Raw genomic sequence first — 14,856 nt, 5'->3', positions numbered from 1 at the left:
GGCCATGTCGTCCGGATGTCGGAGCAGGGACAAACAAACGTGAGTATAGTGTTTTAAAATCAGTGTACAGTCACGAAATGACGAGTCTCGTCTGTTGCATCACAGGCGCAGATTTGTCGTTCGCTTGACATGTCGCCGTCTGTTATGTGCCGCATGCTCAAGCGTTACGCTGAGCGTGGATCTACCGAGCCTCGCTGGAGCAGCGGAAGGCCTCGGAAGACGACGCCACGCACGGACCGAGCCATAGTAAACGCGGCAAGGTCTGCGCCATTTACTCCAGCAACGCGCATTACAACGGACCTAAACTTGCCGGTCACACCACGCACGGTGATCAACCGGCTGTTGGATGCCGGTCTACGGGCCTATCTTCCAGCCAAGAAGCCGAAGCTTACGCTCCAGCATCGGCAGGCCAGACTTGCGTTTGCTAGGCAGTACCGTCACTGGAGTGTAGACCAGTGGTGGAATGTACTGTTTAGCGATGAAGTCAAGGTCAACCTTCTTGGTTCGGACGGCATGAACCACGTGAGACGGCCCCGAAACCAGAGACTCAGTCAGTCAGTGATGGTTTGGGGCTGCTTCTCGGGTGAAGGCGTAGGTCCGCTAGATCGGATAGACGGAATGCTGACCGGGGCAAGCTACGTCGAAATATTACGCTCAGTCATGCTTCCCCATGCCCAGGAAAACCTGCTAAACCGGCGATGACATTTTCAACACGACAACGACTCAAAGCACACTTGTCGTGTTGCTCAAGCATGGATCGGGGAAAACAATATTGGCGTTCTCCCTTGGCCGTCGCACTCTCCGGACCTGAATCCCATCGAGAATCTTTGGTCTATTGTGAAGAGGATGGTCCGTGAGAGAGCCTCCTATCTGACCACCGATCAGTTATTTGAGGCAATGAACGACGAATGGAGAAGGATTCCACCATCCACAATTCAGAATCTTGTGGTGTCAATGCCTAAAAGGTGTCGCATGGTGATAGCGAACAAAGGGTTCCCGTTAAAATATTGATTCATGACATTCTGGCGACTCCACAAGTAGGGAGTGGAATCCTTAAGAGGAGAGTTCTTAGTGCGGTCCCACGACTTAGTTTCGTGACTCCCACACAAGTAGGCTTGTCCCTATTGACAAGAAGCCGAAAGCCTTTAGGAAGGTTGTCTCCCCTCTATAATATCAAGAAAACAAAAAAAAATTGGTTGAGGAAAGCAATTTTTGCATTGCTAAGGGAATTTAAATTGCACGAAATGTGCCTGATTTTAATAGTTGCTATGTTTATTTCTGCAACTGTAGCATCGCGTGCGGAAAACCACCGGCTTACCAAGGAGGAGGTTCTCCGCTTCATACGCATAAGGCAACTGACTGGAAGACAATAGAGTACAAGAGACTTAGGTAATTGGACCGACAAAGACCAAAACTCCTAACAAGCTAGGATGGATGTCTACTTTCGCAGGATCTATTTTTTCGAGCACGCGTTAACAGAGAGCTCAATCTGTTAAGCAACATATTATCCGCACAGAAAGAATCTCAGGAAGGAATGATAATCCCAGTAACTGTGCGGGTGACACCAGCGCTACCGCGCCAACAGAACAACCCGCCACCAAGGAACATTGTAGTTCCTGACAGAGCTGCAAAGAAGAAGCGAAAGTCGCGCCCCCGAAAGCCTCGAGCGGACGCGATTAAACTCATCGCACTCCCAGAGACGAGTTATAAGGAGGTATACCTAGCAATCCGAAAGGACCGGGAGTTGGAGGAGGGAGTCGAGCCAAATGCCCAACAAAGCAAGAGGGTCCAACGTGTTTTAAGTGTGGTGCGAAGGGGCATCGTGCGAAAGAGTGCGCGACATCCGAAGAACGTATATCAAGTGTTTGCTCACCAAGTCCTCAACCAACCCCAAGTACCCGGAGGTACCCAGCGCGAAAGAAAACCGCAATGTTTTACTCGTGGCGATTTTGGCCATGTGTCGGGGAAATGTACTAAGAAAAGCACCAGCGTGCAAAACTATGACGAGTGCATTTCCAGAAGTCTGTGTGACATTTGGCGAATGGCGGAATTCCGCCGCCGGCATCTGTCGAAACAGAAGGAGAATATGTGGTCCAACGTACTAACGCGCGGACTGCATACAACCCGAGTTGCCCAGGAGACTTCGGTGACACCAGCGCTACCGCGCCAACAGAACAACCCGCCACCAAGGAACATTGCAGTCCCTGACAGAGCTGCAAAGAAGAAGCGAAAGTCGCGCCCCCGAAAGCCTCGAGCGGACGCGATTAAACTTACCACACTTCCAGAGACGAGTTATAAGGAGGTATACCTAGTAATCCGAAAGGACCGAGAGTTGGAGGAGGGAGTCGAGCTTAAAGGCGTGGACATACTCGTCACTGAGGCGGAAGTGGCTGACGCGGTCGAACTCGCAACAGACGTCGCAGTCTCCCCTGCCGTCGTCCACCTGAGGAAAAGGGGTGATGGGCTCCAAGTAGCTCGGATGCGAATCCCGCGGCGTTCCGCAACGACTCCTGGAAAGCTGGTTCCAGGGAAGACTCTTAGTGTACGACATATCGCAGGGTCCTGTCACGCGACCGCTGTCAGCAGGCGTCCTGTGACGCTCCCGCACCATCGACGGAGGACGACAGGGACGAAGTAATGACATCTTCATCATCATCGGCTGCGCTGCCGTTGACTCGGCCGCGAAAGGGGGGCAGTGTCGCGCCATCGATTGCGACGAACACTCGGCCGATGGTAATGCTGCAGCGAATGGCTCTCAGCGATATGGAGATATCCGAGGAGAGCGAGGAGGACGAGCTCAACATAACCGTCGTCCAGCAAGTGGCCGAAGCCCCGCAGCAGGAGTCGACAATTGCAAGCCTCAGCAGCGAGTTGAGGGAGCTCCGGGCAACCGTTGAGACCCTCCTCGCCAAGGTAAGCGAGATGGAGACGAGCCGGGCAACGGCAAAGGATAGCGGCGCTGAGCTAAAAGCGAAGCTGAGGCTGATAGCTCGCGATAACATGGAGTTAAAGCGAGAAAACAATAGCCTGCGCGAGCGTGCAGCTGCCTGCGAGCGGGAGATGGCGCTGCTTCGCAGCGGGATCAGCTCCATGAGTTCGATGGCTTCGATGGAAGTTCCACAACAGCTTGGAGGCGGAATCGGCGGAGGCGAGCGAGACCTTGAACGACGTTCAGCGCCAGCCGAGCAGACACCTCCAGCGGGTCAGGGGGCTCCGCGCAAGCGAGAACGCGGGAGGAAGAAGCAGAAGAAGCAGGAGCAAGACCAGACAGCAGCTGCTGAAGCGCCGATCAGCACAGCGCAGCCGACACCAGCGATGCCCGGCGTACCGGTGGCCGGTGTTGGCAGCAACGCTGCTCCTCTTCCGGCACCGAAGAAAAGGGCTAAAAAAGTTAAGAACAAGGAAACTGCGGCAGCTGACAACATTGAAGCGCGCGACGCAGCAGCAGCGACGACGTATGCCGGGGCCGTTGGGCGTCGATCGAAGCGGTCGCACCTGCCGCAGCAGACATCAATGCGCAGAGAAGAAAGGCCCGGAGTGGTTGTGCTCGAGAGCGATGAAGGCCACAGCTACCTCGAGGCCTACAAAGCTGTCCGAGAAAAGACATCTGTCGACCAGCATGTCGCCCGAGTTTCGAGAACAGGGGAACGCACGATGTCCCTGTTTCTCAAATCTAACATCGATTGCGAAAACGTGCTGCTAGAAGTGCAAGCGGCCATCAAGGGGGTAGGTGCGGCACGCCTCCTTGTGGATAAGCAGACGGCAGCATTGACCGGCATAGACATGCTGGCCACCTCAGAGGATGTAGTAGCAGCCGTTAAAAGACAGGCAGGCCTGACGGTGCCGTTGGACGCGGTGCGCCTGTGGCGCCGCTATGATGGCATGCAGAAGGCGCACATCAAGTTGCCGCGCTCCCAGTGCAAGATGCTGGATGGCCTTGGGATCACCATTGGGAACACGAGATGCATTGTGCAGGCGCTTGCGTCGGTCCCAGCAGGCGAGCAGCTATGCTATCGCTGCTTCGGGAGGGGGCACCGTTCGCGTGAGTGCACTGGACCGGACTACTCCAAGTGCTGCTTCCGGTGCGGATCGAAGCAGCATAAGGCCAAGGAGTGCAGCTCGGGCCCCAAGTGCCTCGTGTGTTCCGGAAACCATCAAACTGGGTCAACGGTTTGCAGCGCAAGTAGCCAGCCGTCATGTAACGCCAGTAACGACCGCAGATGGCAGAGGGGGCGCCAGGTTGAACATCCTGCAGGTCAACCTAGGACGCAGCAGAGTAGCGCAGGACTTGATGCTCCAGACCGCACGGGAGCAGAAAGTCGACGTCGTTTTGGCGTCGGAGATATATCGCGTCCCAGAGAACAACGGGAACTGGGCGGCTGATTCGACGTCAAAGGCAGCAGTGGTAGTCACCGGAAGCCTGCCAATTCAGCGAGTGTGGTCGAGCGAGGAGGGAATGGTATCAGTCCAAGTCTCAGAGACCATCGCAGACTCCAGTACGGCGGCACGCTGCGCAGCAACGACGACCGCAGCAGCAGCAGCAGTCAAACGCCGTACCTCAGCCAACACCACCGAGAGCATCCAGCAGCAGTGGCGGGGTCGCGCTCAGCCTGAGCGATGCATCAAGGACCGGTGCTCTGACTTCTGACGAGGAGGCGGCGGTCGCTGAGGCCATCCATTCTGGCAATTAACAGCGCCATAGAAGTAGCAGAGCGACCTAAGTCGGCAGCGTCGAGAAGAGAGGGCTGGCAACGGCCAGTTAGAGCCAGACTCTGCTCCTGGAGGAGTGGAGAGCTTTAGCGCATAGCCTAACCCATGGTGCTTCACACTATGGGGGGGGCGGGTCCCTCATCCTCTGACAACATGCCGCGAGGCCGTCATAAGGGGGGTGGGGGACTATGCCAGGGTTTTTTAGGGGGTACCCATAGGCGTAAGTCGGGCACTTGTGACCGCAGTGCGTAAGTGCATTTGTCCCTGGGTTAACAAAAAAAAAAAAAAGCAGGCGTTCCACAGGGTTCAATACTAGGTCCTACGTTATGGAATGTGATGTATGACGACGTCCTCTCTATCGACTCACCCTCTGACAACATGCCGCAAGGCTGTCATAAGGGGGGTGAGGGACTGTGACAGGGTTTTTTAGGGGGTACTCGAAGGCGTAAACCCGGCATCTAACTTATCAGCATAAGTTCAGGCACTGACTGGTTGTGGGAAATAATTGCGTGACAATAATTATCAATTATGTCATCCGCGCGACCATGCGATAAGCGCATATCGATGATGTCCTCCGTGCGACCATCGATATGCAAATCCCCTCCATGACCCGGAAGATCGTGTGACGTGCCAGACCGCGTGCTGGAATGTCAGCTTATCACCGCGTGCTGGTACGTCACAGGAGAGAATGCGTGGGAGAGCTTCGCTACGGGCAACTCTCCCACGCGTAGGGAAGTGGAGGGGAGCGTTCTCACTATAAAACCGTCGATCAACGGATCGACGGGCCTCTTTTTCTGCTTTCGCCTGCTTGTGAAAACTGCCGCTACGTGCCAATCTACTACGTGCTTTTTCTACTTCGCTACGTGCAAATAAAGTCATTTAGTTCGCGTTTAACGTAAGTGTAGATTTCATCGTGAAATCCGAAACCACAGCTTCGTGCAAAAACGTTTCCCCCCAGCTTCGTGCAAAAACATTTTTTGGTGACCCCGACGTGATAGTGAAAAGTGCCGTGAGGTAAAATCCTGTCACTATAAGTGAACAAACAATGAATACCGATAACGAAACCAACGTGTCCGAGGCCTTGCGGCTACTTACCGCCCTGGAGGGCAGTGTAAAGGAGGTGGCCGCAAGCCTCGAGTCCAAACTGAGTCCGGAGGTGGCCGCCGTGAAAGCGGACATTTTGGCGTCCCTGTGGCGCGACGGGAACGCCGCGTTGATGCGCGTCGAATGCATCACCGGCCCCCACCCGCGCAGGGGTCCCTTCATGGAGGCTTATGCGGCAGCCATGGCGGCTGCAACCAAGTGCCGTGACGGAGCTGCCTCCAAGCCGTCCATTTTGGACGCCACGGTGGCGGGGCAGCCATCGCGGGCAGACCATCTGCCACGCATCGAGCTGCCCAAGTTTGAAGGCTCGCCCTCCGAATGGAGCGCGTTCTCGAGCCGGTTCGAGAAGCGCGTGGCCGGGCTGTCGGAGGATTCCGATAAGTTCGCCTTTCTTCACAAGTGCCTCGAGCGATGCGACATCGCGAGGCACAGCTGCGAGGCGTTTGAGAACGCCGGCATGCCGTTCGCCCAGGCATGGGCCAAGCTCGAGGAGCGGTTTTACAAGAAGCGGGTGGCATTCATGGGCCACATCCGCAAGATCCTGGAATTGCCCAGGATGAGCTCTCCATCGGCGAACGCGTTGATGCGCGTCATCGACGTGGTGGAGACGGCCGTGGCCTCAACCCGCCAGATCGCCGAGGCTGGCGATTCCACCTCCGTGGTGGAAGACGGGCTGATTGTCGCGCTCGTAATGGATAAGGTAGACGCTGAAACCATTGCGAGCGTGACACGGCGTGCGGACCAGCAGCTCATCCCTACGTGGGTTGAGCTGCGTCGCGAGTTGGATGGGCTGGCAAATAAAATATATTACCAGCCCAAGCGCAAGAAGGATACGGATCGAGCGCGTGGAGCAAACCAGCGAGCAGCACGGACGGTGCTAGCTGCAACCGTCACCCCGAAGCCCGCTGCCATCGCTCCCAAGCCTGCGCGGAAGGCGCCGGCGACCCAGCCAGCCGCTGCTGCCGTTGTTCCTGCCAGCACCAGCACGAAGGTGAGTAAGGGGGGTCAGAGGGCTGGGACGCGGCGGTGTTACGCGTGCGACGAGATGGGTCACGTGACGACGGTGTGCTCGGAGCTGCGCGCGCGGTCCATAATTCAGTGCATTAATTACATTATGGACCGTCGCAAGTGCATGAACTGTTTCTCCAAGGACCATCCGGCCAATGTGTGCCCAAGTAAGCCCAAGTGCCCCCAGCTTCGTGCAAAAACACTGACAATTGCTACAATTGCGGTAATGCCGGTCATCGTGCAAGGGAATGCGAGTTTATGCTGAGAGGACCGAGGAGTTACGTATGCAACACGTTTGGACATGTCGCGAAAAGAAACACGCAAAATTTTGGAAGAGAAACTCGACAACACCATAAATTTATGAGGGTGTCGAGGGAGGAGTTTGAATATCTGCTAACGATTGTAACGCCGAAGATCCGTAAACAGGACACCTATATGTGAGATGCAATAACAGCTCGTGAAAGGCTTAACATCACGCTTCGGTTTCTGGGTGCTGGAGATGACTACCAGAGCCTAGAGGATGCATATCGGGTGAGATAACAATATTCTACATGAATATATACGAATGTATTGATGTTTACAATAGTACATGTTCTGCTTAAATAATTTTTAGGTGTCCCGGCAACCTATTTCTAGAGAGTTCTTAGTGCTGTCCCACGACTTAGTTTCTTGACTCCCACACAAGTAGGCTTGTCCCTTTTGACAAGAAGCCGAAAGCCTTTAGGAAGGTTGTCTCCCCTCTAAAATATCAAGAAAACAAAAAAAAATCTGCCAAGGCGGATGGCCAACGCGTTGGTTGGAACCCGCCTCGTCTTCGGGTACAGCATCTGCTGGGTCCACTTCGCCCCAGCCTTAACGATGGACAAGGTGCACTGCCACCGCTGCCTGCTCCGAGGGTCATCAAGCAGCGGCCTGCAAAAACGCAGAAAGGTGCCCGGTGTGCAGGGAGCCACACGCCATCGAAGGGGCACGGTGCAAGAACCGCCGTGAGAATTCAGAGTGATCCAGCAGAATCTAAGGCGGAGTGCGACGGCCCAGGATCTCCTGACCCAGAACGTGGTGCGGACGTAGCACTCCTGTCCGATTACCACCGCGTTCCAGCGAATAACGGCAACTGGGTCTCTGATCCTGCCACAAGAACGGCGGTCGTCGCACTGGGGAGATACCCGATCCGGCAGATCGGGTGCCTTGCGCCGACCGAAAACAGCAGTGGAAGTACGCTGACCCTTCCGAAAAACTTCCATCAAAGAAGCATCGCGTGCGAAAAACCACCGGCTTACCAAGGAAAAGGTTCTCTGCTTCATACGCATAAGGCAACTGACTGGAAGACAATAGAGAACCAGAGACTTAAAGACCTAAAATCCTCCTAACAAGCTAGGATGGATGTCTACTTTCGCAGGACCTATTTTTTCGAGCACGCATTAACAGAGAGCGGAATCGGTAAAGCAACATATTATCCGCTCAGAAAGAATATCAGGAAGGAATGATAATCCCATTAACTCAAGTCGAATTGTTTTGAAGTCGCGATCTTTAGTACCATTACCGAGTGAATCTACAGACACAGTGCCGCTGACTCCAGAACATTTCGCCCAAGAAATTGAACTAAAAATTGTCTGCCGGCCCCGGTACCGTTAGAAAAGGAACAGCTCGTCTGTATCAAGGAAGACGAGGTTCCAGCACCGAAGGGGTCAATTGATGCTAACAGCTCTTCACACCGACCCCACGGTGAAACAGATAGGGAAGGCCAAAGTAAGCGAGTTTGGCGGACGGGCGGGTATATGCTGGTGGAACTTACCAAGGAGAGCTCCGGCGACACCACGGTACTGGCGGAGAAGATAGAAGCTTCGCTTGAGGCAAAGGCGACTGTGACCACCCTTAGGCAAACTGTCACGGTCATAATCCACCCTTAGGCAAACTGTCACGGTCATAATCCGCATCGTGGACGTGATGGCAACGCGCGAGGAGATGCGCGACGGGCTCGAGGATCAGCAGCGCATCAACATCAGCGTATGGGCGGTTCGTATGGGGGTACCATACCATATTTTATTATAAAAGCTGAACATTCGAGAAACGGTTGCTAACACTCGTAAACCAGTCCTTTCCAAACATAGATGTATATGACCACCGTCGCTAGTAACACCCCACAGCGGGTATCGAAAAATTTATTTAAATTAAAAATTTAAGTTTTTAAGTATATGAGTATAATGGCTAAGGAAAGAGATCCTTTTATGTCTTCTGACGACACCACGTGGTTATCTATGAACGTGCTGGTCATCGTAACGTAAACGATTTTCACCCAAACGCACCGATATATAGAGAATTACCAAGACTTCCTCCTGCTAATCCCGACTTTACTAATATATTAACAATCAAAAGATACATGCCTCTAGCCACTATCATGGATGAACCATTCCTTCCTCCAGATGTCGATAACGATAATGATGTACCAAATAAGATTTCAACTGTTTTTAATGCTGTAATGTCAAGACGTAAATTGTTGGAAATTTGTAAAATTAGAGCTAGCAACGCCAAGGTTCATAAAAGATTATGAGTATTATATTACATGTTCGTGGTCTTGAGCTTATCTGTTGCGGCTCTGGGATTCATAGCTACAAAATATGCGGAGTATATACCACTAAACAAAGGAGATTATCACGTGTTGGATGATCACACATGGATGTCAAGAGATAGAATATATGGCATGATACTTGATATAAAAGATGGTATCCTCATCGGATGTCTTTTAGCTACTGAATAAACTGGCTTTAGGGAAAAGAGAAATCATGATCAGATATGACGCCGATTATAAAAAACAGTTCAAAAAGTTCTGTGGCAATAGCTCAGTTGGAGATATTAGAAAACTCGAAGCTGAGTTATCACAATATTATTATACATTTCGATGCACTACTTTGTCGGTCCTTCTTGAACATCTTATTGCTATCATATTGTGGGAAACTTATGAATATCAAAAGCTGAAATATCCTGATCCCAGTATCTCGCTTGACAACCGGGACCATGACTCATGTATTCTAAACAATTGAAGGCGAAGAGGAACAGCCAAAATACAATGGCTGAAAAATTTAACATCGAGTTAGCCTTGAAAGTAGAGATGGAATTCACTCAGTCAACGGCGGATCCATGTCTCTACATTCGATAGAAATCAGCTAAGTGCATGTCCGTGCAAGTAGACAAGAAAAACGCACCTCGTCTCTATCCTAGTCAATCCGACCAGAATCGTGATGTTGAACGCTGGTTCCACGATCTGGAATACTTATTTTTGCTTCATCGTATCCGTGACTGCGATAAGTTTCTTCTGACCGTCCGGCTTCTTGCAGGCACTGCCGCCTCAGTTGCTAAGACGTTCCGGTTTACCACCTACACTGGGTTGAAGGACGCCCTGATCAAGCATCAAGCCCCCCCGCCCCCCCGCCACCAAACAGCGGGTTTGCGCTATATGGTCCATACCATGGCTGACTTGCGTGAGAAGTTTAAGTGTTTCGAAGCCAGCCGCCGCCTTCGGGCTATTAAGCCCCCTTCTGCCGAGGTCCGAGCCTCCCCGGTTCGTCTTCAGGAAACACCCCGCTCCCCGCCAAAGCCTATACGCTGCTTCAATTAGTCGCACTTCGGACATCACGTGAGCGAGTGTAAAAAGCCGATTGATAGAGGAGTCAGTAAGCAATTCATCACTGAAAGCTGATACCGATCTGGACAATGGGTCAGACGGGTTAATCATCGTACAAATTGCAATCCAAACAAGCAATGCCGATCTTGGCGGATATACCCGGTCTACAAACTGAAGTCCGCCACGATCAATCTTTGGTAAGCGGATGATCGAACCTAGCAAGTCACCTCTCAGCCCCTATATGAAAGAAAGAAATACATTAAGAGGAAATCAGTTTACTTTGTCCAATCTGTGAACAAAGTAAAAGACATCTTCGGAACTAATCTTGACTGCGATGGGGAGCGGGACTCAATGCAACTTAACACTAGAATACATTGCTTTGGAAACTTGCCCGAATGCTTTTTAGGGGTCATTTTGACCCCTATTTTGAAAACGCTATAACATCACTATTTTTGAAGATTTTTCAAATCCGTAAACTGTTACGGTTTAGTATATTTATAGACTATCTTTTGGCGTTTTTAATTTTTGGATGTACCACTTCATCATTCCACCAGCTCGGTGTATAGCAAAAAAGATCGATATGAGTCGAAATTTAATCCTTTTCAACTTTTATTCTTTCAAAATGTAACATGTAACTTCGGAAAAAAAGAGTGCGCTATGATGTTGATGTATTAGGCCACCTTTGAAAAATAATTTCATATTTTTAAATTATCAAAAAACGCCACAAATTGATCTTGAAGATGTGGATTTTAACATTTTCCATAGGTAGTTTCCATTCTGCGCTTTGTTCCGTTATTTTTTGTAAAAATATTCAGCCGTTTTCGAAATATTAAAATCGAAAACTGCGTTGGGGTCAAAATGACCCCAATTTGGATTCTAGTGTTAAGGATTCCATTCTGCTAGGATTGGGAACCTCTCACCCAAGAAGTCCAACAAAAAAAGGCTCACGAAACGTGCCAGTACCCACACGGGTTAGAAGAAAAAAGAGGTTTAAACCAAAGATCTTCAAAGATCAAAGACAATCAAAAATTAATAGTTAGTTCCCCTCCTCTTCTGAAAAGTAAAGATACACGAGGCAACCAAATGGGAGTAAGCCAAATGCGTTTAAGGTGAACTATAACGCACTCCCGGTTAGGCCCAGAGAAGCCGATGTCTAGGCTAGTTGCAAAAAATGGCCTTGTGAAGCGAGCTCGTCGAACACCGTGTTCGTGAAGATGAGCTCGAAGCAGGAGGCAGAGAAAATTGTGGAGCAGCACCTTGGCAAGCACGGAAACCCATAGATGGTGTCTGTGAAAAATCACAGCGCCTTGGAATTCCAATCTGCCGAACGCACGAAGCTGCGCTCGGGTCGACTGCCGCGGCATGAAGGCAAGATTTTGCGGCCGCGGCGGCTATAAAAGCGCGACGCAATCGGCTTCGTTGTCGCAGTAGGTAAACGCTATTCCACGTTTGTTTATCTCAAGTTTTGTTTTCAAGTGCTAAAGTGTTGTGATTTGCAATGCCGCGAAAGGTTTATTCAGCTGTTGCGATTGGCCATGTCGTCCGGATGTCGGAGCAGGGACAAACAAACGTGAGTATAGTGTTTTAAAATCAGTGTACAGTCACGAAATGACGAGTCTCGTCTGTTGCATCACAGGCGCAGATTTGTCGTTCGCTTGACATGTCGCCGTCTGTTGTGTGCCGCATGCTCAAGCGTTACGCTGAGCGTGGATCTACCGAGCCTCGCTGGAGCAGCGGAAGGCCTCGGAAGACGACGCCACGCACGGACCGAGCCATAGTAAACGCGGCAAGGTCTGCGCCATTTACTCCAGCAACGCGCATTACAACGGACCTAAACTTGCCGGTCACACCACGCACGGTGATCAACCGGCTGTTGGATGCCGGTCTACGGGCCTATCTTCCAGCCAAGAAGCCGAAGCTTACGCTCCAGCATCGGCAGGCCAGACTTGCGTTTGCTAGGCAGTACCGTCACTGGAGTGTAGACCAGTGGTGGAATGTACTGTTTAGTGATGAAGTCAAGGTCAACCTTCTTGGTTCGGACGGCATGAACCACGTGAGACGGCTCCGAAACCAGAGACTGAACCCACGGTACTGTCTACCAACAACCCGCCACAGTCAGTCAGTGATGGTTTGGGGCTGCTTCTCGGGTGAAGGCGTAGGTCTGCTACACCGGATAGACGGAATGCTGACCGGGGCAGGCTAAGTCGAAATCCTACGCTCGGTCATGCTTCCCCATGCCCAGGAAACCCTGGCAAACCGGCGATGGCTTTTCCAACACGACAACGACTCCAAGCATACTTGTCGTGTTGCTCGTGCTTGAATCGGGGAGAACAATATTGGTGTTCTCCCTTGGCCGTCGCACTCTCCGGACCTGAATCCCATCGAGAATCTTTGGTCTATTGTGAAGAGGATGGTCCGTGAGAGAGCCTCCTATCTGACCACCGATCAGTTATTTGAGGCAATGAACGATGAATGGAGAAGGATTCCACCATCCACAATTCAGAATCTTGTGGATTCAATGCCTAAAAGGTGTCGCATGGTCATAGAGAACAAAGGGTTCCCGATAAAATATTAGACCATGACATTCTGGCGATTCCACAAGTAGGGAGTGGAATCCATTGACTCCCACACAAGTAGGCTTGTCCCTTTTGACAAGAAGCCGAAAGCCTTTAGGAAGGTTGTTTCCCCTCTAAAATATCAAGAAAACAAAAAAAAAGGAATGATAATCCCATTTACTCAAGTCGGGCTTTTTGAAGTCGTGATCTTTAGAACCATTATCGAAAGAATCTACAGACACAGATCCGCTGACTCCAGAACATTTCGTCCAAGAAATTGAACTGTAAACTCCTATAATTAATAACCTGGAATTTATGTATGTACACCTCTAGTTTGACCACCTTATGTAAATCATACCTTAGTCCTAACCATATCGAACTATGACATGTGTCAAATAAAACCACGAGGCGGATTCTCTTCTGCAACCGACCTCCGACCAGAACGGCCAACTTAAGCCTTTGTCTCGTGTTCGTTTCTGTAACCGCGACTCTGCTGCAATAACCCTAAGTGCGTTAATCAGTTATATTTTGACGCGATTACAACTTCAGAAGTGGGATAACCCGTAAAAATGTTAACTAAAAGTGAAATGATTAATGTGTTGGCGGAAGTTCAAGTGCCTGTACCTCCCTCGACGACCCTACGCCAGATCCGACAGCTGTACGAGGACACGTGCTTACGAAAAGACATCTTCGGAACTAATCTTGACTGCCATGGGGAGCGGGACTCAATACAACTTAAGGATTCCATTCTGCTAGGATTGGGAACCTCTCACCCAAGAAGTCCAACAAAAAGAGGCTCACGAAACGTGCCAGTACCCACACGGGTTAGAAGAAAAAAGAGGTTTATACCAAAGATCTTCAAAGATCAAAGACAATCTATCGATTAATAGCCAGTTCCTCTCCTCTTCTGAAAAGTGATGATGCACGAGGCAACCAAATGGGAGTAAGCCAAATGCGTTTAAGGTGAACTATAACGCACTCCCGGTAAGGCCGAGAGAAGCCGAGGTCCAGGCTAGTTGCAAAAAATGGCCTTTTGAAGCGAGCTCGGCGAACACCGTGTTCGTGAAGATGAGCTCGAAGCAAGAGGCAGAGAAAATTGTGGAGCAGCACCGTGGCAAGCACGGGAAAACCATAGATGGTGTCGGCTACCCAATAGAAATTTCGTCACCGACGAAGCACTCACAAAGGAGATATGGGCAGGTATTGGAGATAAGAGAGCTAACCCATGGGTTGAACTCTCCGCTAGCTGGCATCCTGTCGGATGTGCGTGTGGTGCGTGCGTATGGTGCGAACCGATCCGATCGCATCGTACCTACACATCGGAGGCGAGCTCACACGCGTGTCATGCCAATGGCAGGTAAAAACTTGCCAGTACTGGCTCACCACGGCGTGTCATGCGCCACAAACCGACAGGAAGAGGGGGAAGCAGCGACCTATGCTTCCGCACTCAGTAGCGGCCCCCATGCTAGACGAAACGCCGAGAAGAACACTCCGCTCAAGCGCGACCACAGGCCGCAGCTCGGCGGCGGCAAGCACTGAGGCGGCAGTAGTAGAATTTATTGACGAATCACCAAAGGAGCGGAGGGTGGAGCGGGTGCTGCGGTCGCGCTCGCATTCGACCAGTGGCCCGCGCTCGTTCCTGGGGAGCACCTTGGATAACCTCAAGGGTGTGCTCATCGGGCAGCTGCCCCAGGTGCCACAGTCTTCGGAGGTGACTGTAGGTGTCGGAACGAGCGAGGAGTCGGAGGAAGACGAGGCGGACCAACCGTTTGAACTGACGCAATCGAAGTTATCATAAACACTACTTGAGCAAGCAATCAATGCTGTGTGCATTAACCTCGTGTCGTTAGGTGTCGT

Source organism: Anopheles ziemanni, chromosome 3 (assembly GCF_943734765.1).
Source record: "Anopheles ziemanni chromosome 3, idAnoZiCoDA_A2_x.2, whole genome shotgun sequence".
Classification (NCBI taxonomy): domain Eukaryota; kingdom Metazoa; phylum Arthropoda; class Insecta; order Diptera; family Culicidae; genus Anopheles; species Anopheles ziemanni.
Note: the sequence above shows the minus strand (reverse complement) of the source record.